Below are 25,650 nucleotides of genomic sequence, written 5' to 3' on the forward strand. Positions count from 1 at the left end.
GGAAGATGATTTAATACATCCAATAAAACATAACAAATTGACTACTGGGCATTTTTAACATATGACAAATCACATTCCCTTACTACTTAGCCACCTTGGGAACATGTCTTCAATTGTATTATTTTTCCCCAGGGCATGACAAACTGGCTATGTTTTTATAATTTAACAAAGTACAACGAGACTTTGGCAGCTATTACTGAATCTGTCAGATTTAACTACTTGTAAATTCAATTAGTTGGAGGAAAGCAGCTCTAGAGAATATATCAAAATGCAATTAGTCAGCAAATTGGGGTTGTTAGTCTACTCCTTAGAGTAATCTATCAAAAGGGAAAAGGTACTTGACATCTACGATCAACTAATTAAATGCATTAAGTTTTGATGGGATGGTTTTTTTTTTTTTAATATTCACCATCACTTCAAGTGCATTTGGCCAGAAAACCTGGCCAAAAAGTGTTTCCGCACTAAGTATTATATAAATAAAGGTGCACAAGTAGAATAACTAATTATGGTGTAGGAAGAAGGTATTTGCATTCTACCTTCCTATAATTTATTGAAAGAGCCTGATGATAAATTTTATACATTTTAATAGCTATATCAGTTATTGTTAGCATAACTATTTCAGTGTATACATAACGCTGCATTATTAAAACATATTGATCACAAATGAATATATTTTTAAATGCATATAAATATAACAGGAATACCTACACAAAGACATGGCTTAATAACTGTGTAATTTTATAAATATCTTTCTTTAAAATAAAAAAATTCACACTAGTTATGGATTCTAATAATCCTATAGTTATTAAAGTCTCAATTTTCACATTGTAATGTTTTGTGTCTAGGTGTCTCTCCAAAGCCTCATGCAGTCATGGGAGTTGGCCTTTGCTGAGGTGGCTGAATCTAGAGTTTATGATTGAAGCTTGGCCCAATGCTGGGATTAAGAGTGTGAGTGCTACACTTGTCTTAAGGCGTGTAGCCTGCGTACAATTTAAGAAACAGAGGCTTGTTCCTGTCCCCTTTTGTTACTTTTGCTGTCTTGTACTGCCATGAATTGTTGCCCCTCTGCATGTGCTACTTTGCCTTGGAGCCAGCCCATTACGGACTGAAACCTCTACAACTCTGAGCTAAATAAATATTTCCTCCTTCAACTTTGGGTATTGGATATTTTGTTTCAGCAATGAGAAAAGTGAGATCGAGATATGTATTTTGATCAGCAAAATTGTGTGGCAATTGGGGTAGTGTCTCATTCCTAGATGTACTTATATTCTCTCTGGATAATATCAAAGCCAAATATCTTACTCTAATATTTATTCTTATCTGGATTTCTGGAAATAGGATTTCCTTACTTTCAGCATAATACCTTTTTCATTTTCTACACAGCATTAGCTCTACCTGTTCCCAATCCTGATGAAAGAGGGTAATTGTACATAGTAGGGGCCTGAAAATATTTTCTATTGAGTAAAACTGTAAATAGGTTTATAAGCCATAGGTCTCTATTAAAACTACTTAGTCCTGCCATTGAAGTATAAAAGCAGCCATGACATAATATGTTAACAATTTTCACACATGAGATATTTTGGTTTTTGTTTCTTTTTCAGGTAATTTAAAAATGTGAGAAATAAGTTCTTAGTTCATGGAATATTTTAAAAACAGTAGATTGAATTTGACCTGCAGGTGCTTTTTTGGGCCTCCATATTATAGTAGGATAATCAAAAAGGAGAACACATCTATGTTTTGGCTTTGTTTCACTTCCTTTACTTAGAGCACTCTTATATTGTGAATGTCAGCCTTCTCTGATAGTTACATTTTCTCATGTAGGCTGATAACCATATATGTGAGTTCAAAATTAGAGGAGATAGTTTCTGCTTTGTCTCTCGTAGTATTCTTTCGATAGTATTCAAGGGATATTTGACAATTGTGAATGTTTGAAGTTAAGAAATTATTATGGTAAAAGGTACATTGCTATTAATAACTACTTCAACTTCTTGAGTGTGTGGATAACAGATGTGTGCTACCATGGGTGACTTGAATTCTTTTCTATTGTTAATAGTGGCATAGTTGTTGTTTTTAATATATATTTACTGTATGTCAATATTTTGTCTTTGTACCTGTTGTTATTGTAGATCTCCTTTTTATTGTTAATGATAACATACTCCTAACTATTATTTGTTCTTTGGTAAGTCAATATCAGTTTATTTGACTCTGCTGTTGATAATTTGTTTTTATTGTAATGGTGGCATAATTATTGCTTTTAATTGGTTTTTACTGTATGTCAATATCTGTTTTGTGTTTTTTGTTTTCAAAATTACTGTGTTTTTTTAAAATCCTTTCTGAAAAACGCTAGAGATTAAACTCTATAGGTTGAAGAAGGGTAAAAGCAATAAAATTTAACTAAATCCAAGGACATGATGCAGGAAGACAAAGAATCTAAATAAAGATGTCACTACAATAATGACAAAGTTTCTCTACTCTAAATTATCTCCAAGTCACAGTTAAAAAGCTTTAGAAATATGAGAAAACAAGTGACAAGATGCTTCCCCAAGCTCCTGACTCCCTAAAAGCTGATCTCACAAATACTGTTCAAAGTGCTTGAAGAGACAAAAATATATAAATGAATGCATAAAGTATTTAATCAGTTCAAAGGGGATTTAATTAAACAGTTGAAGAATTTTTAACACTGAAGGGTTTGAGCTTGAAGAAGAAAAAATCAAAAAAAGGCAAAAATACTAAGCTAATTGAGCTAAGTGAGAAAAGACATGACTGTCCACTTTAGAAAAGAATTAGAAAGTAAAAAATGAGAGCAAGTAGAGATGGATGACATGAAAAAATTCATTGGAAAGCATGTGTAGTAGATTAAACAACATGAAAAAAGAGTGTAAGAAGCAGAAAATAAGGTGAATGTATTAAGTGCTAAACTCAATGATACTGTAAAAATGACAAGACACTATGTAAACTGGATCCAACAGCTGCTAGATGACTCAGAAAAGCTTATCTCAGGATTATAAGAGTAAAGGAAAAAAATAGAAGATAACTCAAAATACATAGACAATTTCTTCATAATTATACCACAAATTCTTCCAACTCTGAGAATTCAGTATTGTAGTACAAGAGGCAACTAGAACCCATAATGCTAAAATCAAAAAAAAAATCTCTTCACAACACATCCTAATCAAGTTTCCAAACATGCAGCAGGAGAGAATACTAAGAGTTGCTAGAGAAAATCAGTGAAGTAACCTATAAAGACAAGCCCATCAACATAGCTATGATATCTAAGTACAAGTCTTAAAGGTTAGGGAGCATGGAGTGAAAATTTTCAAGTCCAGAAAGAAAACAATTGTCAACTGCAGCTTTTATATCTTGAAAACTTAGTCTTGAAATTTGACAGAAAAGACTTTCCATGACAAAGTAAAAGCCATCCACATAGTGGGAAAAAATTTTTTTGCCAGCTGTCTTCAGACAAAGGAATAGTATCTAGAATATATAAAGAACTGACAAAACAGACCTTATAAATTCAAAGACCTAATCCAAAAATGGGAATCAGAGATAGACACTTCTCAGAAGAACAATTGCAGATGAAACATAAATATATGAAATAATATTCAACATCACTGGTCATTAGAGAAATGCAAATTAAATTAATGCTGAGATTCCATCTCAGTCTAAAAGGAATGGCTATCATCAGGAAAACAACTAATAAGAAATACTAATTGGGCTGTGGGGATGAAAGTGCACTTTACTGTTGGAAATGAAGGCTATACTCACTGTTGGGAGTGTAAGCTGGTGTAGTCACTGTGGAAATCAGTGTGGAGATCCTCATTAAGCCAGAGTTTCCATATGATCCAGCTATTCAGCTTCCATGTATCTTCCCAAAAGAATTAAAAGTATCACCCTACAGCAATATATGTGCACCCATGTTTATAGCAACACAGTTATAGGGGCTGGGGATTTAGCTCAATGGCATGAGCACCTGCCTTGCAAGCAGGCAGTCATGAGTTCAATCCCTGGTACCGATAAAAAGGAAAAATACCAAAAAAAAAAAAATAAAAGCAACACAGTTATGACAGCTAAATCTTGGAAGCCACCCAAATGCCCATCAATGTATGACTGGATTAAAAATATGTGTTTTTTAATGTAATGGAGCAATACTCAGCCATAAAGAAGGATAAACTGAAGACATTTAAAGCTAAATGTATGGACCATGAGACCATAATCAAAAATGAAGTAAATCAAACATATATGTAAATATTTCATTATTTCTTTGGTGTAACTGAAAATACAAATAAGAACTAACATGTACAATATATATTGCAAAATAAGAAGACATCGTTTGAAAGGCAAAGGAAACTAGAGAGAGGAATGGGAAAAATGAAAGAAGAGAAAAAAATGAGAGAAGAAGGATAAAATTAAAATAGCTTTGTGAACAGAGAGGGGAAAGAGATTTGAAAGGAGGGTCTGGGAACGAGAATAAAAGGAAAGTCAAGATATATCATGTATAGGTACTAATTCCCTATAACAAATGTGGTCATTATGTATATATAAATTGTACCAGTAAAGTGAAACTAAAAAGTAAAAAAAAATAATACATGATTACTTTATCAGTGTTGTAGAAAATAGTTAAAGAAATCCTAGACAGAGATAGAGAGGCATCTAGCACCAGTGGGCCCAAAGTAAAGTATCCATCCAACTGTGAGAGTAGCTAAACAAAAGGAAAAATGGTAAAGATCAACACTGGAAAAATAATGATGAAATTCAATAAACACTTTACAATAACAAGTCTCAAAATCAATGGGCTCAGTTTCCCAGTCAAAAGACACAGACTGGCAGATTAGATCACAAAACAAAATAAAACCATACATTGCCTGTAGGAGACCTACTATCTCCAAAAGCAAATAGATACCCTGAAAATTTGGAAAGCTACACCATTCAACCCGAGCTCAAAATGAAGCATCAGTAGTTAAGTTTTCAAACACAGGAAACTTCAAACCAAAACTTATCAGAAGAGAAAACGATGATTACTTCATATTGGTAAAGAAAATAACTACACGAGAAGAGATAACAACTGTAAATATCTATGCTTTGAATGTTGACACATTCAACATCATAAAACAAAAACAAATGAACTGAAAAGGGCAGATAGATGCCAATACAGTCATGGTGGAGTATTTCAATAGCCCACTTTCACAATTCGACAGGTGAACCAGATCAAAACAACAACAGCAACAAAGAAATTTCAGATTTAAAACACAGCATTGAACAATTGCACTTAACTATTTTATATCGTGTTTATCCAGAAGACACATTTTTCTCACTGGTACAGGGAACTTTTTCCAAAATAGACCATATTTTAGTTTATAAACCATGCTTAAATAAATACAAATAATTTAAATAATTACTGTCAGCTTATAACACAGTGAATAAGAAATCAAAATTGAAAAGCCACATAAACTATGCAAACATTTGGAGATTAGATAATATGGTACTGAATAAACAAGAGTTCACAGAAGATAACACAGAAGAAATAAAAAAAGCTAGAACCAAGTTAACATGAAAGCACTGTATATTAAAACCTGAAAGCGTTCTGTGAGGAATTTTTATAGTTGTGCTTGCACATATAAAAAGGATAGAATAAGCCCAAATAATCTAATAATGTATCTCAAGGCCCTATAAAGACAGTAATAATTCATATCTGAAACTAATAGAAATCATAAAAACATAGAGGAAATGTAAAAAAGAAAAAGTGCTCTAAAGGACACAACTGCAAATGTTTGTAGGTGTGTAAGATAGATGATCATATCACTAAGTTTTTGTTGTATCATTGAACAGAACTGTTTGCAGTCTCACTGTTTGAATGTCCACTTTGTAAGCTTTAATTTTGTAACTTGAACAACTATTTCTAAGATGACAATATGTAATCTATTAACTAGTGATTTCTTACTGTTTATTTTTATGTAATTCTGTATTACTTGTACCCTTTTTGTTTTGTTTTTTCGCTTTAAATAAAATTTAAAAAAATATATATATATAATGAAATTTACACTAAAATCATTACAAAGGGGCAGTGAATCAAAAGTCTTCCAAAGAATACAAAAGGGATCTTGGAATGGAGAAGACAGAAAGAGTGGAGGGAAAAAAAGTGAAAAGTACCAAAATGTGAAAAAAAATCATATATATATATATATATATATATATATATATATATATATGCCATGATGAGTGTATTATGTCTTGCAAGTGTATAGTGATAAGATGTGGTTCCAATTTTTATTAATATAAATACTTATGAGCATCTATCATGTGGTACAAGAGGTAACTAGGAGGCATGAAATGCGATCACTGTCCTGCTAATAGCTTGTATAATCTATCAAGGAAGAGAATAGTAACCCGTATGAAACAATAGTTAATAGTAGAAAATGTCACCACTATAAGTATATAGTGATGATTTTAAGTGCTTGATTAAACATTGAAGTGATTAAAAATTGTGGTTTAATCAATGATGACTTCATGAATAAGAGGTTTGATAATGGGCCTTTCAGGGTTGGGATTAATGTAGAGGAGATGGGAGACAATCACAACATAAAGCAAACTAGCATGTGTGGAGGGAAGAAGGAACTCAATTTGCTTCTAGGGCAGTGATGGCAAACCTTTTGTAGCTTTCGGTCATAACAAATAGCCCACTGTGGCACACGTGCCAGAGGTTTCTCAGCACTGTTATAGGACAGTGAGGAAGGCAGCCTGAGTACAGCAAATAGTGCTTGATGGAAAAGTAGCAATGAGCTTAGATAATACATGTCACAATATAGAAACTATGGATAGCAAGCTCAGAAGGCTTGAATTATAGCAGGAAGCATACATAACTGAAGATACTGCAGATAAGAGTTTGAGACAAGGAAAACAGTATCTGAAATAGATGCAACAATGATCAGCTATCCTAAGTTCTTCCTGAATAACACACTCCCATCCCCTGACTTCTGATTTGGTCATGTGGAATTCCTTTGGCAAAATTGTCATTTCAGTATCCCAAATGTGTGAAATGTAGACACAACCCTTGTTGGCTGCAATACGTGTGCTGCATAAACCAAAGATATGGAAGAGGAAATCAGTCAAAGATAAGGAAGCACAATACACTTGGAAACAAGTGGAAAAGAAGAGAAATAATAAAGAGAACAGTGCACACTAAGTTCAACCTGGTAGGTTGAGTTAGTTAGTTGCACGCTTGGATTCTCAGCTTAACTCCTTTTAATTGAATTTAGTATCATTTCATTTCAATTGTTAATAAATTATTCCACTTATTAAAATGAAATAATTTCACTAAGGATAGGTAGTTCATTCCTCCATTAAAGAAGAAAACTAATGAAAATTAATTTTGAGGAAATAAGCAAAATAGCTGCAATTCAATTCAGAGAACAAGTGAACTTTGTAGAGAAATTAAAATTTTAAAAACAGATTTTGTTTCTCATCTTGCATTTTAGAAGCAGCTGTGCATTCTGAGTATAAATGGACTATGATAATAAAAGAGGTAATCATGAATTGTTTTATCTATTAGGCCCAGAACTGAGCATCCCACACTGTTATGCCAATATGAAAATGAAAAAAAAAAAAAAAAAAGGAAGGAAATACTGTGCTATAAGAACAGTGTATTTACCAACAGTATGGAAGAATCATACTGAGAGGGTCAAATGACCTCAACAAAATACAGGCAAACCAAATTCAGAAATATGTAAAAACAATTATATACCATGATCCACTGGATTTATCCTAAGGATTCAAGGTCATTTAATATACGAAAAACCAATTATTTCAGTACATTATTGTAGGGGAACAAAAATTAATGTCATTTTATAACCGTCTAAAGAAAACATTTGATACAGCAACTTTTCATGATAACACAAATTCTTTAAAAGCTTGCAAGCAGGAAATTTCCTCATCTGATAAAGGACATCTACAAACCACAACTAACATAATATTTAGCCATTTAGGTGATAATAGCTAAAAATGTACAATCTCTCTCTCTCTCTCTCTCTCTCTCTCTCTCTCTATATATATATATATATATATATATATATACATACAATCTCTCTCTCTTTCTCTCTCTCTCTCTCTCTCTCTATATATATATATATATATATATATATATATATATATATATATATATACATACCAGGGATCAAACTTACAAAACTCACAACCTTGTGCTTTCCACGCAGGCAGTTACACCACTCAGCTAAATCCCCCGCCCTATATCTCTTTTCAATATGATTAAAAGGATCTAAAATCTAAAACCAATTGTAGAGAAGGTTACACATATGACAATATACTAAAAACACTGAATTGAATAACAAGAGGGTAAATTTTATGATATGTGAAATATATATTAATAAAAATTTTATAAAAGAACTAAATAAAAGAAAGCAAAAATTAAAGATCAATGTGATAGCTGAAATAAGAATCATGTCTTTTTTTCAGAGTTGAAGTAGAGCAAGGATGCTGACATAGGAGGAAAGCCTCCTTTCACTATGTTGACTACAATGGGAACATTCAAATCAAATTTTAGCCATGGGGAAAATATATTGTTTAATAATTCTGCAAATGTAAAGTAAAGTGAGTCCCTAAAGTTTTCATATGAAAACTGCATTTAATCCAACTAGTCTTCTTCCTGTTAAAGACAACCAGCAGTCACATTACTGCACTGAATCATTTTGCTAAAGAGAACCTGCCCTAGGATACTTTTAATGCTAATGACATAATCTTTTTCCCCCTTTAAATCAGTGGGTGACAATAATATATGTAATCTACGTGTGACTACTATGTAATTTCTCTTTCTGAATTAGGGTAATAGTGGTTTTCTTCCTTGAGAATAGTCATGTAATTGCCAGGCATAAACTTCTTTACCAAATGTCATTCATGAGTACCAGAGAATGGAGTAGCTTGAGTAAGAAACATCACAGGATAAGCCATATTAGTGCCTAACATTTGTGTTTCAGCAATACAGGAGGACCACCTACATTTCCCATCATCTGTTTTCCTCAGTTACCGACAAAGTTCTAACATGGATACAGGCTATTAATGCAAAGTACTTTCTTATTTTATAACCATTGAGAGCCGCCTTGTACTTCTTTTTGCAATTTTTATTTTAAAATTTGTCAAATTTACTTCAGATGAAGCCACCATTGCTTTCTTTTCCCCTCTCTCTCCAAAGAAAAGTGAATATTTCATGCAAGATCTACCATATTCTATGTCAATTCTAAGCCAAAGCAGTATCTTCTTTAATTTTCTTTGCATTAACTTAAAATAAAAATGAATAGTTTCCTGTTTAAGAAGAGCATATAATTTACAGTTCAAGACAGACATTTTCGGAATACCACCATTAAAAATTATACCAGCACAAAGACATAAAAAGGCTGCTCAAGGCAAACTAAGATGCATAATCATCCTTCTGGCATTACATATTTGTTTTATTTTATAAAATAATTTTTAAATGTCTTAAGTTATAGTGAAATTAACTTCATTATATAGTTCTACAAATTTTAATATGTGAGTAGATTTATATGACCACAATAAGAAGGACCATCACTCCATATGCTATCTCATGTCATCCTTTTGTGGTGATACTTTCCCTCTAATCCTAAGCCCTAGCAAGTTGTCATTGTAGCTTTATCTTTTTGAGAATATCATATAAATGGAATCAGAAAATGTGTAATCTTTTGAGATGGACTTCTTTCTTTCTGCATATTCTTTTTGGTATTCTAATTAAATATGTGAAGCAAAGGTTTATTTTTTTCTTGTTCTTGAGTAGTATCTCATTATGTGGATATAACACTATGCTTTACCAATTCATCTGTTGATAGAATTTTGGGCCATTTCAAATTGTTGTCATTAGAAATAAAGCTGTTATACACATTTCTTTACAGGTTTGTGTGTACACATAAGTTTACATTTCTCTTGGATAAATGCCTAGTAGTAAAATTGCTGAGTTATATGGGAATGCCATATTTAGTTTTGTAAGAAATAGCCAGTGTTTTCCAGAATAGCCATTTATTGCATGTGACTTTTAGTTGCTTTGTATTCTAACTAGCACTGATGTTCTATTTTCATTTATGTTACTTCATTTTCATTTCATTATCATAAAATTAACTCAGAAACCAAGCTAGACTTGGAAGAAAACTTGGAAAACACAGAACCCAAAGAACTGCAGCGATCATATAAAAAATATTGCAAGCAGATGGGTTTAAGGAACACTACCCTGAGCTACAGTGGTTAAGATAAAATACAAGTCAACCTATTAGTTGTCCTTAGTCAGAAATGATGTTTGCGTTGGTGGTCTTGCCACTCCTGGACACAAAGCACTACAGGGTTACTATAATATTTATGTCCTCTCTCACTTTCTCAAAGACTACAAACTTGCTATCTAACCACTCCATCTTGACAGTTCATGGTCTAATATTTGTCATGGATAAGATGCCATGATTTGTATACTTCAAGGATGAAGTTGTTATCATGAAATTTCTCTCAATAGATAGACTTGCTGCAATAATCATCATAGTAGCTGACATCAACATCTGGTATATAAATCCTGGAATAATTCTGTGAAAACTCAGACTCATGTAACCAAATATTTTCTTGCCAGTGCTCAGAGCATTAATGCTTGTGCTATCTTTGGAACTTTGTTTCAAAACTACTTCAATATACTGCCCAAGAATTAAACTTGAGAACAGTGCCAAAGAATGAAGATTTACCATAGATGGTCATGGACATCTATGGATGAAATTAGCACCTATAAAGTGCTGATACGATATTTTAAGGTAATGTTATAGACATTTTTGATAGATACATAGTATTGTTCAACACAGCTTTAGGTTGCATTTTCCTATGATCTAATGAAGTTTCGTGTATTTTCTTGATGAATCATGTATTCTATTTATCTGCCATCTGTAAATCTACACTGGTAACATATCCAAATATTTTCCTTATTTTTTAGTTAGGTCTTTTGATTTTCTTATTGAATTTTGAGAATTAATGTTATATTCTGGATTCAAGTCCTTTGTTAAATACATGACATACAAGTATTTCTCCTTGGCTAAGGCTTATTTTTTTTCTTGTTATGTCCTTGCCAGGGTAAAATTAATAATTTTTGTGAAGAACTCTTTCCCTAATCCTATATCATAAAGATAAACCCCTATGCGTTATTGTGAAAGTTTTATAACACTGTGTTTTTGACTTAAAACCCTAAAATTTCTAAATTAAAATGTAATAGCTTACCTGAAAATTATTTAAAGTTTTATAAAATTTTTTTCTCATTCTCTGTAATTTTGGGGTTATTTTTGTTCCCCATACTCATATTTATTGTTCTTTGTTGTAGAGGTAATGATATTGGGCAATATTACCTTGTTCCAGATGGTTTTTGACAAATTCTGTTTTTCTAAATTGAAAAGTTGTATTCTAGTTTACTAGTGTTTTTAATTCACAAAATAATATTGAAATATATTAAATGCTTTTTAGTCTGTTGATATGACCATAATTTTTTTCTTTTTAAGGTGATCAAAAATGATATGTATTCCATATTTTATTTTATTTTATTTACTATTAGTACATGTATGTAGTATATGCAGTTTACAGTAATCTTGGGGAGAGGGTACATGTACATAAATAGCTTGATTATTTTTAAAATCCCCTTCCCTTCTCTCCTGCCTTCTTCCCTTTTCTTAACTGCATTTTCCCATTTTTATTATTACTGATGTTACTAATGTTATCTCATATTCATTGAAGTTATTAAGTTTTTGGACATCCCATATCTATATTCTACTTATTTTCCCTTCCTCTCCCCTTTGCTGTACAAAAGCTTTGTGACTTTATGTAATTCAATTTCTTGATTTTTGCTGTTATTTCTTGTGCGATTGTAGTACTGTTTAGGAAACCCTTTCTTGTAGGAGAACCTATGTCTTCAAGATTTTTATCTATTTTTTCAATAGGTTCTGTGTTTTTCATTCTAATGTTTAGGTTTTGATAAATTTTGATTTTAGTTTAGTATGTGGTGAGAGATAAGGGTCCAGTTTCAATATTCTGCAAAAAGATACTCAGTTTTCCCAGCACCATTTGTTGAATAGGTTATCTTTCCCCCAGAATATGCTTTTGGTCCCCTTGTCAAAGATGAAATAGATGACTATGTCCAGGGATGTTTACGTACATTTTATTCTGTTTATTTATCAATGTATCTGTTTTTGTTCTAGTCAACCATGCTGGTTTGTTTAATCATTGTTGCTTTGATAGTATAACTTGATGTTAAGTAATGTGATGTTTCCTGCTTTGCTCTGCTTATTTTGGGAGACCTGATTCATGAACTATTGTCTTCCACCCTTTGGCTTTTAGTCCATGAATGTCTTTCTGGATTACATAATTTTCTTGAATGCAGGAAACTAATGGATTCTGTGTTTTTATTTTTAATCAAATCTGCCAATCTATGGATTTTAACTAGAGAGTTGAGGCCATTAACATGAGAGAGTTTATTCAGATGTGTTGATCCTTTACTGTCATTTCACTCGTTTTTGCTAATGACTTCTTTGAATTTCTTTTCCTGTCATTTGTTATTGCTGTTTATTCATTGATTTTGTTACATGTTTTTAATTTATCTCAATTTTTAACTTTATTGGTGTTGTCATTCCTGTCTAGGATATTCTTGGAATATTTTCTGGAGTATTGATTTAATATTCATATTTCTTTTGATTTGACTTTTCCCTCCATGAAATGTTCCTATTTCTCTGTCTGTTAGAAGGAAATCTTTGCTGGGTATGTCAGTTTGGGTTGGAAGTTGTTTACTCTTTAGCTCTTAAAATATTTCACACCCAGGTCTTCTGGAATCCAGATTTTGTGTTGATAAGTCTGTTATAATTCTAGTGGGTCTATGTTTATAAGCAATTTTTTGTATTTTTCTGACAATTTTAAAATTCTGCTTTTCATTGGAAATCTTTAATAAGGATATGCCTTGGTGAGCTTCTGTTTTTAGCAGATTTATTTGGTGCTCTAGAAGTTTCATTTACTTGTATGCTTAACTTTCCCCCCATATTTGGGAAATTTTATGCTATGATTTCTGTAACCATATTAATAATTCCAGGCCATGTGCAGGCCATCACTGGCGGGGGAACAGCCAGACCCAAGCCTTTTACCATGACTCAGTGCCTTTCACAGAGTGTGTGTTGGGGAAGAGAACAAGGATTCACCAGGAAGCAAGCCCTCCTTGTGAACCAGCACCATGCACAGGCCACTGCCAGCAGGGGAAAGCCAGACACCACCTGCTTCTAGTGGAGGGGCTGGCAAACAACAAGAGCCAACCCCCACACCCAAGCAACTGGCTGATCCAGAGAAACACAGGCTGAAATGATGACTATTGAGGTGAAATACAATTTGATGCTTGTGGTGTTTTGGTGTTACATTGACCTTGTAGGTCTAGGGTCAGTGGTCTGATCATCTGTACGGAGGATAATAGTACACAGTGTGGCATCTAGGGGATCTCTTTCTGAGGGTGGTAACCATTGTTGGTTCCGTATTATCTTGTTTGGAGTTCTGTATTATGTTCATTGTTTTGTTGGTTTGGGTTTTTTTCTGTTGCTTTTGTTTGATTTTATTGTGTTTGATGGTATGAATAGCTATTTTAGGGATAGCAAGATATATTATGGTAGCCATTTTGGACTTACTATTGTCATTTTTTGAGGTCCTTTATTGCAGTCATTGTTTAGCTTTTATTGGTTCTTTTCTGTTCTGTTCTGTTTGAGTTTTGTTAAGTCTGAAGATAACTTTAGCTATTTTGAGGACAACAAGAGGCATTATGGTAACCATTGTTGTTTTTGTATTGTTTTGAAGTCTTGTATCAGTTACACTGGTTTGTTCTGGTTGGTTTTATTCTTTTTTATTTTGCCTGGTTTTATACTGTTTAAAATAAAAAAGTAATAATTCCATCTGCATTATTTTTTAACTTTTCTCTAATTCCAGTTGGCTTAGGTTGATCTTCTTAGTGTCATCTATTGGGTCCTGGATGATCGTTTTTTGCTCTCTTTTTGTGTGTCTCCTTGACACACACTTCTTACCACTTTGTCCTCAATTTCAGACACTCCATCTTCACATTAATCATTTATGAAGTTTATGAATTGCATACATTTTATTATGGTATTTACATATGACATGATATCTATTTGAGGATTTTAGATCATTATTGAATTTGTCATTCATGTTTTGAACTACTTTGATCTGTTCATCCAATTTTTTACTTAATTCTCTTAAATCCATATTGGTCATTTTGAGTAATATTTCCATAAACTTTTGGTTCATTCCTCTTGGAACTCAAATTTCTTCACCTTTTCTATAATCTTATCATAGAGTTTGCCTGATATTTGCTTTACCTTTGAGTTTATGCTTACCTGCCCTGACTTAATAGACTTAAGAGACCTTGGGGGTCTTCTGTTGCCTTGATTTTTCTGTGTTTCTGTATGCATATCCATTTTTATGATTTATGCACTCCACACTATGCAGATTTTGCCATGGAGAGAAGACAGTTGTTACCCACTACTGTTACCTGTCCTAAATTCAGTGAGAACTATGTCATCAAATGTGAACTGGATATTGACAAATTCTAGGTACCACTCATAAAAAACCCTTATATAACAGAGAGGAATATGGCGTTAGTGAAGAAATTAGGCCATTATCTGTCAGATCACTAATTTTCCTAGATGTTGGCAGCAGTACCAGAACTCAAACGTATCACTGGACTAAATGTCTTCTTCTGGACCACCTTTGATGATTACACCCTCCAAACCTGCCCTCTTACAACAGAATACAGGCCCTATGTTCTTCCTTGTATGACCTGTGTCTCACAAGGGATCCCAAGAGTCCCTTGTTTAGGTGTCACCCACTTAAACCCCATTTCCCAAGGGTGTCTCTCACCCAGTTTCTGTGGTAGGGTAATACTGGGACTTAGGCTAGAACACCCAGTCCTTTCCTACAGTGGCATCCCTACCAGCAAATGGTGTTCTTTCATTTCTTTTATTTGGAACTGAAAATTTTTCTCTAAAAATTCCTTTAAAGGCACTCCATTTGTTTTTTAGTACAGTGTTATCATTGTTTGATTCTAAGTGTTCTCAAAATTCCCATATGATTTTTCTTAATCTATGACATAAATTATTATTATTATTATTATTATTATTATTATTATTAATTTTTTGGTATCAAGAATTAAACTCAGAGACTTGCACTTTCCCAGCAAGTGTTTATGCCTCTGAGCTATGTCCCTAGCCCCATATTAATTATTTTTTAATTTCAAAACTTTCAAGGACATTTTGCCATTTTAAATTGATTTTATCTTTATTGCAGTGTATTCAGCAAATGTTGGCTTTTTTCTAGACCTTGGGGGATTTTTAAAATATTTATAGACTAGTATACAGTAAATTTTTAGTAATATTTTAGTAATATGTATAAATATCAAATTGGCTCTACAGTACACCCCTGAAAAGTCAAGGTTCACAGTTTATGGCCTCATTTGGATGTGGATTTTTCCTTAGAACCTAACTGATAATTGGAAATACTCATAACTTCATGGAAATCACAAATATCCACCATTTTTTGCAAAAGTATTGCAAGTAGCCAATCTAAGAGTATTATTTATTTGTCCTTGCTGCTAATTAGCTGCTGTCCTGTAACCCATCTCCTGCATGCAGATGTACCAGAATTCCCATATTATAACACATTTCTGTATAGCATGTAGCTATCTTAATAGTTGTCTTAATTACTTTTCTCTTGTTGATAAGACACAATACCCAACATCCAAAGTTAGAGAAGAAAGCTTTATCTCACAGTTTGTTGAGGTTTCAGTATAAAATTAGCTGCCTCCAAGAAAGAATGGCAGATGGCAGAGGGGCAACAGCAACTGAGAGACAAGACTCTTTCTGTACCTTATATTGTACATGGGCTACCCAACCTAGGGCTGGTGGACCACTTACACCCATAGTTCCAGCACTGGATCACAAACAAATCACAAATTCTAAATTCAGCCATCTCTGAAAAGCCCATTCTTCCTGATTGTATGAGTCTTTGGGGGGCACATAGACACAAACTATAAATAATGTTCTTTTTGTTGTTCTTCTTAAAGCCCTAAGATCCGTAAGGTGCCACCAAAATGCTCTGTACCTTCTAAGGATTTAATGATACAATATTTTATTAGATTAAATTATATAACTACAGTAGAGAGAGCATATTTAGGGTTTAAATTATAAAAATAGACATTTTTAGGCATTTTGCTGACCATATATGAGTAAGCCTTGGAAATTTCTACTGCTCGCTGTATATCTGTATTAATGTTTCTTTTTACTACTTATTCTATTGATTATTTAATAGATATATAAAAATCTTCAGAGGTAAGTGTGAATGTATCAATGTTTCCTAGTATTTCTTTCAAATTTCATGTTACTATATTAGAGGCTAATTTGTTTCTGAAATATATTTTTAACTGAGTTTTGCTCTTTACCCTTAAATAGTGGTATTTCTTACTTCTAATGCTTTTTTCATTAATTTTTCTTATGTTCCCATTGTAATGTCAGATTTCCTTCACTTTATGCTTGCCTCATCACTTTTCAATCATTAAATTCAACTCTTCTGTATTGTTTTATGTGTCCCTTCTTAAATAGACTATGGTTAATTTTTATAGTTCGACATAAGCTTTTGTAGCTTTATCATAAATTTAGGTCTTTTACATTTTGAACTCAGTTATATACTTTCATTATTTTTCCTATTTTATCTTGTCAATTTTATTCTTTTTCTGTCTTCCTGCTTTATTTGTAAGTTGATCAAGTTTTTACAATTTCTTTTACTGGATTAGACGTAAATATTTTATGTACACTATATTTTTATTACTCCTCAACTTTTAAAATGCATATTTGAAGAATGAACTTGATCAGCATCTCTATATTTCCTCGTAGGCTATAGTACAAAACCTTTAGATAAAATGTAACTCTTCATTTCTCTTATCTATTACAGTTTCATATGTTTTAATTCCTTGTATATTTTACATTAGTTTTATAGTACTATTACAAGAATAATTGAATGGTTTAAAATAGGAATATATTATCTTACATTTCTGGATAGAAGCCTTAAGATCAAGTTATCGGCAGGGTCATTCTTTCTCTGCAGGCTCTAGGGAAGGATCTGTTCCTAGTCCTTATCCAAGCTTATTGTAATTCCCATGACAAATTATGTGGCATAAAACTATAACAATTGCATAGCATTCTCTCTGTGTGTGTATACGTGTGTGTTTCTGTGTGTAAAAACAAATTTATCCTTTTTTTTTTTTTTTTTTTTTTTTTTTTTTTGTACCACAGATCGAATTCACGACCTTGTGCTTGCCAGGCAGGCACTTATTGTGCTAAGCTAAAGCCCCGGCCCCAATTTTTCCTTTTTAGAAGGACACTCTCATATTAGTTTAAGGGGTGTGATGGTTTGTGTCTAGGTTCTCCTCAAAGCCGCATGCAGTCTCTTAGATGGGGGTTTTTCAGAGGTGGCTGAATCTTGAGTGTGTGATGCCAGGGTTAAGGGTATGTGATTAGTAAATCAATCCACTGATTGGTTTGACATAGTTCTGACTAGGATTAAGGATGTCAGTGCTGTACCAACCTCAGGGTAGGTACCCTTCCTACAATATAAGGGACAGAAAAAGACTTGTCTCTTGGGCTGTTTTGCTTGTTTTGCTGTCTTGCAGATGCTGTGAACTGTTCACCTCTGTGATGGCTCTTTGCCAAGCCATCCTGTCTTGGAGCCAGCAGATGGATTGAAACCTCTACAAAATGTGAACCAAATAAACCTTTCCTCCTTTAACTTTGGATGCCAAATATTTTGTCTCATCAATGATAAAAGTAACCAAAACAGAGGTTCCTCCATCCAAGATGTGATAATGTTATCTTGACTAATTATATGTGTAATAATACTAATACTATAAAAACAAATTCACATTAAGAATTTCTGGAGCTTAGGACTTTTGGTGTTGGGGAAACATCTCAAACAATAATGCAACTGGCAATTGAATTGTTAATGTTACTGTTGTTTTACATTGTAAGTGTTTATAATTACCTGTTTATCAATTTCACTGTTTGCTATTACTTCAAGCAAGCTTGAGGCCAACATGGACATAGGGAGACCTTGTCTCAAAAAAAAAAAAAAAACATTCAAAAGAAGTTCAGCAATAATAGTATACAATCAACTACATAGCTAAAATTAATAATTTGATAGTAATAATGATAAAGTTTAAGGAAATGGGAGAAGGGAAAAAAGTAAAAATTGAAAATGAAAGCAAAAGATGAAGAAGGCAGAAAAGTGAGTGAAAGGTGATTCTGTGGGTTTCAGTGGCCCATGCCCTAGCTCTGTGCTCCTACTCCTCTACCCATGAGTCATCAGTGGCCAGGAGTCCCCTGGAAGCCTACAGCTGTGCTGTGTTTCCACTAGGTTGCCAGACTTGGCACTGCCAGTGTGGATCTGGAAGATGTTGGTACAGGCCTTTTCATTGCTCCATGGCAACCTCCTGGCTGCTCCTCTACTCGGTGTCCATGTCACCACTCTGGACCCAGTTCTCAGCACCTCTTCCTGTTGGTCTCTAGCAGGCTATATTGGTTTTATTTCTTTATTTGATCCAAATTAGCTGTTGCACAGCTACAGTACCTGTGTTGGAGAAACATAGCATATAAGCAAGAAACTTTCAGCCTCAGTGCTGAAAAATCTTTCATGCCAGACCAAGAACTCTGGAGGTCATTTATGTCATCCCTTCTCAAGACAGAAGTTGCCAAAAAGTTGCAATCAAAGATCTTATTGTAAAATCACTAATAAGCCGAATGACTTTCAATGTCAATCACAGTCTTTCTACTTAGTTTTGTCATTGCAAGATGACCCAACTGATTGCCAAGATTGAGGTCAATGGAAATGGACAGTTACAATCAACATGGTAGATATTGAAAAGATGCTTAATTGACCTCCAACATATTCCACCAAATACTTTGGTTGTGAGCTGAGAGCACAGACACAGTTTGATGTAAAGAATGACTGTTATATTGTCAATGGATCTCATGGAGGCAAATGAGCTGCAAGACATGTTGGATGGATTCATTAAAAGTTATGCTTCCTATCCTGACTGTGAGAATCCTGAAATAGATCTGCTTGCAAATCTGAAGAAGCAAACAGTAGGTAATTTTTGGAAAGCTTGTGGCTATTAAAGACATACTTAACATTCATCATAAACTCTGGACATTCATTCTCAAAAACCCATCTGAGAATAATGACAGTGGTATAGGAAAAGAAGAAAAGGAAAAGAAAAAGAGGGCAAAGACAAGGAAAATGATTCTGCATCCAGCAGTAAGACACTGCCCCCCCCCAACTCTCCCTAATGACAGCAATCCTCTTTCATGTGCTGGGAAAAAGAGGAGCAGGAGTATTGGGATGAGGATACAACTGAGGGATCCCTGAGGTGCAAAATGGATGAAATCAGTGACCATGCAAAGTCCTGACACTTAGTGGTGATTCAAAAAGAACCATAGAAGAGCACATGAATATTCTGCTCGATTTTAACAAAAAGAAGACAGGAAGAGAAAAATAGTGGAGCAGTGAATGCCAACCACTTGAGTTCTCCAGAACAATGTATCTAGCATGTGGGAAACAATAACTTTGAAAGGAATCAAAGTGAGTGGAGGGTGCATGAGAACTATGAGGGAACTGATAGAAGAGAACAACATAGGATTAAGTGATACAGAAAAAAATAGACAGGAGACCACGCAGTGCTGCAAACAGCTTCTGGATAGCCAGCAGCTGATAAGCAAAGTGAAAATAAAAACTTTTCTCTCAAGGAGAAATAGAGACTTGTACCGGGACCTGGGGAATCTTATGCAATTGGAGACAGCAGGAAGAACTGGAGATTGTGTTTCCCATGAAGCCATCCAGAGTCAACAGCTGGTGAGTGACTGCAGTAAAAGCACCAGAGAACACAGTCATGCAGAGCAGAAGCTGGTAGGGAAGCCACTGTAGGAAAGGACTGGGTGTTCTAGCCTAAGTCCCAGAACAGCCCATGGCTACTTTACACTGCCAAGTTCCCAGAGTGGGAAGAGAGGACAGACAAGGGAGATTACCAGCAATTGGGGAGCAGACTGGGGGAAACCCAACTGAGAGCCAAGGACTGGTGGTGATCACAGACTCAGCTCCTATGATTAAAAGCCAGGTTCAGACTAAGCTACACAGGAATGAAAGCTCACCCTGGCAGCTTGTTCCCACTGTAAGCAAACCACCTCAATACCCAGCACTGTTATGGCCCAGACTGCCACCTCATGCTCTGGCTGGAGCTCTGTTCTTTAACACAAGCCTGAAGAAAGGAGCCACGTGTCCCAAACACTAGAAAATTATTTTACTAATCTTTGTTCATATTATTTTTACTTTTTATTGTACTTTTAACGTTTTTACTTTTTTTCTGCTGTTTCCCTCCATATATATACCCCGCAGTTTTATGCCATTATTTTGCATTATTCTGTTTTATGAGTGTGTCTGTGTATCTGTACTTTGTCTACCCTCCTTTTTGCTCCCAATATAGTTAACAAAGGGTAAGGAGTTTTTCTATGTTCCTTTACATTCCCTCTTATTCTTCTCTGTGTCTATTTACCTGTCCACTTTCTCCTATGTTTTATTCATTCTCAATTTTACTTTACTCTCTATCTTTTTGTCTCCCTTAAACTTTTTGTCTAATATTTATAGACTGTTTTCCAATCCCCACTTCTCATTACCAGTTTTGCACACATTTTTCCTGTTATCCCTCTAAATATATGGCAGTGTATCCTTAACATCAACAGAACCCTTTGCCCCCTCTTATTTCCTGCTTCCCATACCACAGAACAAAATACATAATTTTTTTTTCTATTTCTCTTCCTCCCCTGCCATGTCCTGATCCCCTAACCCTCCTGGGTTTGGATAACAGATATTTAAAAGTACTCTTGAATGCTCTTTATTACTAGTAGGGGAGACACAGTCATCTCATTTAGTGCACATTAACTGTGAGTGAAGGCTTGAGTTGTTATAATGCTTACATTATAACTGTGGACATCTTCTGTAGGCTAAGGGGAGACCCTAAAGAGAATCTCATGGTATATTATTTCCCAATTGGTGCTCAGAGATTCACAGTAATGGTTTAACCTGTTACCGCTACAGTTGTATTGATTTCATAGGAATAATTCTATTTCAGTTAACAATTGAGTTCCTGTGAACTTGTCTGCCAAACCCACCATGACATCAGTGAAAGGGACAACAAGAGTCCCTAACCCAAGATTTCGGACTTATCAAACTCTGTAAGAATTCCTGCAACCTGGCAGAAGGAGGTTCTGAGTATGTTAAATGCAGTATTGCAGTTGATGTATCAGCAGATTTATTAGGGTGTGAACGTTCAGACTGCCTGGCAAAGAGGCTACCTAGGAGTCATACATGCAATGATTCATTAGAATATCTACTCCATGTTCCTATTGGACATCTTATTGGCTCAAGTTTTTGCATGTTTATTGATTTATTTAGAAATTTGGGTTACATTTTTTATGGATTAAGAACTGGTGGTCAACTTAATGCCAGCTGGATTACATCACCGTGGCACTGAGCATAGATGCTCCACCTGAGGAAGGTTGCCAGCATAAATAGAGAGGTGGAAAAGGAGAAGGAGAGCATTAAGGCGTTAGGGTGTTAATGAATTGTTGGGTTGAGGCATTTAGGTATTGAGGCATTGTGGGTTCTCCTACAAGTTGCTGTCTGAGCTGCTGGTTCTCCTGGAGAAGCTCTGGTCTTCACATCAAGTGAGCATTGCTTCCTGGCTCCGGAGGGGAAGACATGTGCCACTTGGTCTCCAAGATGAAAATGTCACACTGGCTTCCTGACACGTACCCGACTGTGCTTGTTGGAGGAAGAGCCCGGGGCCTCCGTGTCGCTGAGGGTAGATGTGGTGCCTTTTAGGACAGCCCTGGTCTTTGTTGTGAGTGTGGCGTGTTGGCTCCAGCATAGAATCCTCATCCCACCAGCACAGCTTCTTCACCCCACTGGTATGGACTTTCTGGCTTCCACCACTGACCTTTGGGCCTTCCCTGCACGCATCCATAAAAGAGACTGGCGTGAGTTCTTGTGGGATCTGGACCTCCTGTTGAACACATGGGAGACATTGGCATGAGCTCTGGGTTTTTATCTAGAATCATTTAAGACATTGCTGTAGGATTTAGGCCCTTTTCTAAATATTCTATGTGTTTGGTGTTGTGGATAGACTTCCTGCATTTTCTTGTGCTAATTCCTGGTGACCATTATAAAAATAATATTATAAACTCCATGTCCTGATCCTAATTGTTCTCTGCACAACCCCTGACTACAATAATATTCTTTTATGATTTCATGTGTTTATTAGGATTTTACTCTTGTATACTTATTTGACCATTGGCTCTGATTTAATAGGTGTCTGGGTTTTTTCTCTTGCTTCAGCTCTTTAGTTTTCTCTTCTAAACCCCCAGATGATATTATTCATGTATTTATTCTTTTTGCAAACACATTAACTACTCCTCCCACTTTCTTAAATCCACCTTACTTAGTTCTTTCACAGTCACTTGTATCCTCAGTTATAATTCCTTAACCCCTCCCATCCTAAGCTGTTGGCTCTTGCATGTTACCTATCTTACTGTCCTCCCTTTACCAAGTTCTGATTACCACATAGCTTTCCTTAACCACAAAATAAAGACATGAAAGGACATTCCTGAATCATCTGACAGAGGAATTGTTGCTGAAGCAGAAAGACAAGATGTAAAATCTTCTTGTTCTGACTGAAGGTCTTTTTTAATGAGAAGATTAGAGAACAAATTAAAAAAAAACAGACATTATTTCCTCAGATTCTGTCATAATAACAAAGCTCAAGGGTAACTTGTTCATAGTTTAGAGTATGTGGTAGCAATGTATCAAGTTCAGCTCCTTTCCGAATTCCCATATATTCTTTTTTATTTTAAAAAGAAAAATAATAAAAATGATGGTATAGAGTTTTAAAACAAGATAATAGGAGATTAATAATGCTTAATATATTCTATATTTTTATCTTCAAAATAGTTGCTCAGATTATAAGATATAGACATAATCAAACAGTATAAGTATAAACCATGCTTTTCAGTTAACTAATAGAGATTATTAGTATAAATATCTATAATATATGCATATATATTGTTACCCTTTTTTATTTTCCCACATTGTAGTGTTCTTTCCTTTTGAACAGTTCCTTACCCCTTTCACATTCACAATATCTCTTTGACAAATTGGATCTTATTTAACTAAAGTCAAATTGGATCAATGATCTAAATATTAAGACAGAAACACTAAATCTTTTGAAGAAAAAGTAGATGCAAATCTTAAAGACATAGGGGTAGACAGAGTTCATGAATAAAACAAACTACATAGGAAGTACTTCAAAGGATCAACAACTGAGATCTCATATTATTAAAAAAATATGCACATCAAAATATCACCAACAGAGTGAAAAGACAACCCACCGAATGGGAAAAAAATTTAGCCAAGTGACCCTCAGACTGAGGACTTCTATCTAGAACATATAAAAAATAGGAAAAAACAGGCCCCTTGAATTCTAAGACCCAATCTAAAAATAGGTATTTGAGATGATCCCATATATCTTGAAGATGTATGATACAGACCTAGAATAGGAGGTCACCATCAGCTGGTTGAAAAAGGGCTTTAAGAAGTACATTTCAAAATAACTTGCCAAAAGATTCTTGTCAAAGTGGAGCCATTTATAAAATGGTTGAAAGAGGCAGAGGAAGAATGTTATAGTTGTAAAGAAGAAAATAAAGATAAACTGAGGTGGTGTATTTAGGACTGCCAATGAACTGAAAGTTAAAACTGTGAGGCATAACCACACACTGATATTGATGCCAGTTGAAAGGATAGATTCAACCTAGATTAACAGTGTAATTCTGAAAAATTTTCTCCAGTATCATCCAGAAGAACAGAATGTATTTTCAAAAGCTAATATGGCTTAACATCATGCTACATTTTATACTAAAAATCTGTTACTGTTAGAGGTATGTAATCAAGCCCAGTGAGACATCTAGGGAGTCCATACATGCACACATCAGTGAACAGATGTAGTGTGCTTATTTATAGCATGTTTCTTTTGGAAAAACTAGTAGCACACATATTTGGATCTCATTTATACAATTATAAAAATAAAGGTTTGATTTTAGCCATTCTTCAGATTTGGGGCTCTGACACTAAGGAATTGGCTCTTGCTTAAAATGTTGCACCATTAGATATGCTGAGAGGGGCCTTCAAGCCTCTTAGATACTGCTAAGTGCTGAGGCTCTGCAGAGGTGTTCAGAGTGTAAACACAGACTAACTTGGAATTACTTTGCTCAGCCATTTGGAACACAGTACTTCTAATGTTTTATCTTTAGTCCCTCAAACTGGCACATAATAATTCTTGTGCTGAGGTAGACTGATAATAAGATGACACTGCAACATCTTTTTTTTTTTTTTTTTTTTAATTGGTACCGGGGATCGAACTCATGGCTGCCTGCTTGTAAGGCAGGTGCTTATGCCGCTGAGCTAAATACCCAGCCCTGACACTGCAGCATCTTAACTGAGAAGTAAAAATAATCTTGTTATCCTATAAATAATTTTAAGAGCAAGTTTTGACAGTTGAAATTGAAATTTTTCAGTTCGTGCACACTTGCTCCAATTGTAGTCTTCAGAATATGCATTGCATATTACATGAGGCAGGGCACTTACATGTTAACAAACTATTTGTGATAGACTGAAATCTGGTAGTAAATTTAAACACCAGCTGAACTGAATCAGTATGGTGCTGAAAGTAGATGGCCTACCTGAGGACTGTTGCCAGCATAAAAAGCAGATCTAGTGAGAAAGAGTAGTGTTGTTTGGTGCTGTTGATTCAGCTATTGCCATGGAGTCTCCTGGAGAGGCTTGCTGAGCTTCTTTCCTGTTATGTGTTTGGCTGTTCTCATCTTCGAAGGCACTGGGGACCTTGTTGCTGAGAATGGCTGTGGTTCACTTGGGGGGAGCTCTGTTCTTTACTTTGACCATAGCTTCCTGGCTCCAGAGTGGAAGAAGTGTGCTGCTCAATTTCCAGGAGAAGCTTGTCTGCTGGCTTCCTGATAGGAACTTAGCTGTTCTCATCATTGGAGGAGCTCAAGACTTCATTGTTGCTGAGGGTAGCTGGGGTACTTTTCAAGAGAGCCCTAGTGTTTATTTTGACCATTGCTTCTTGTCTCTAGTGCAGAATCCTTGACCTCCTGGCACATATCCTTCACCCCACCAATACAGGCTTTCTAGTTTCTACCACTGACATTGGGTCTTCCCAGCACAGACCTGTTAAAAAGACTTGCATGAATCATTGCTGTGGGCTCTAGGCTTTGAATTGGGTGCGTGGGGTCATTGTCATGGGCTCTAGGTTTTCAGCTGTACTCATGTAGGACATTGCTGTGGGATCCAGGTCCTATGATATGTTCTTGAAGTCTGTAGTATGTGTACAGATTTCCTGCACTTTCTTTGTATTTGACTTCTTGGGTGACCATTATAAATAATGTTACAAAGTATGTGTCCTGTATGTAA

General features: G+C 34.8%; 1 protein-coding gene and 1 pseudogene across 1 annotated transcript in view; both read left to right on the plus strand.

Annotated features, from left to right (window-relative positions):
• Il1rapl2 (interleukin 1 receptor accessory protein like 2) overlaps window positions 1-25,650 on the plus strand; it is a 1,287,414-nt gene that overhangs the window by 117,352 nt on the left and 1,144,412 nt on the right. The window lies entirely within an intron of this gene.
• On the plus strand, window positions 18,356-22,196 carry LOC134475355 (eukaryotic translation initiation factor 5-like; annotated as a pseudogene).

The sequence above is a fragment of the Cavia porcellus genome, unplaced genomic scaffold (genome assembly GCF_034190915.1).
Source record: "Cavia porcellus strain 051 isolate PalLab524CR breed Dunkin Hartley unplaced genomic scaffold, mCavPor4.1 scaffold_3, whole genome shotgun sequence".
NCBI lineage: Eukaryota > Metazoa > Chordata > Mammalia > Rodentia > Caviidae > Cavia > Cavia porcellus.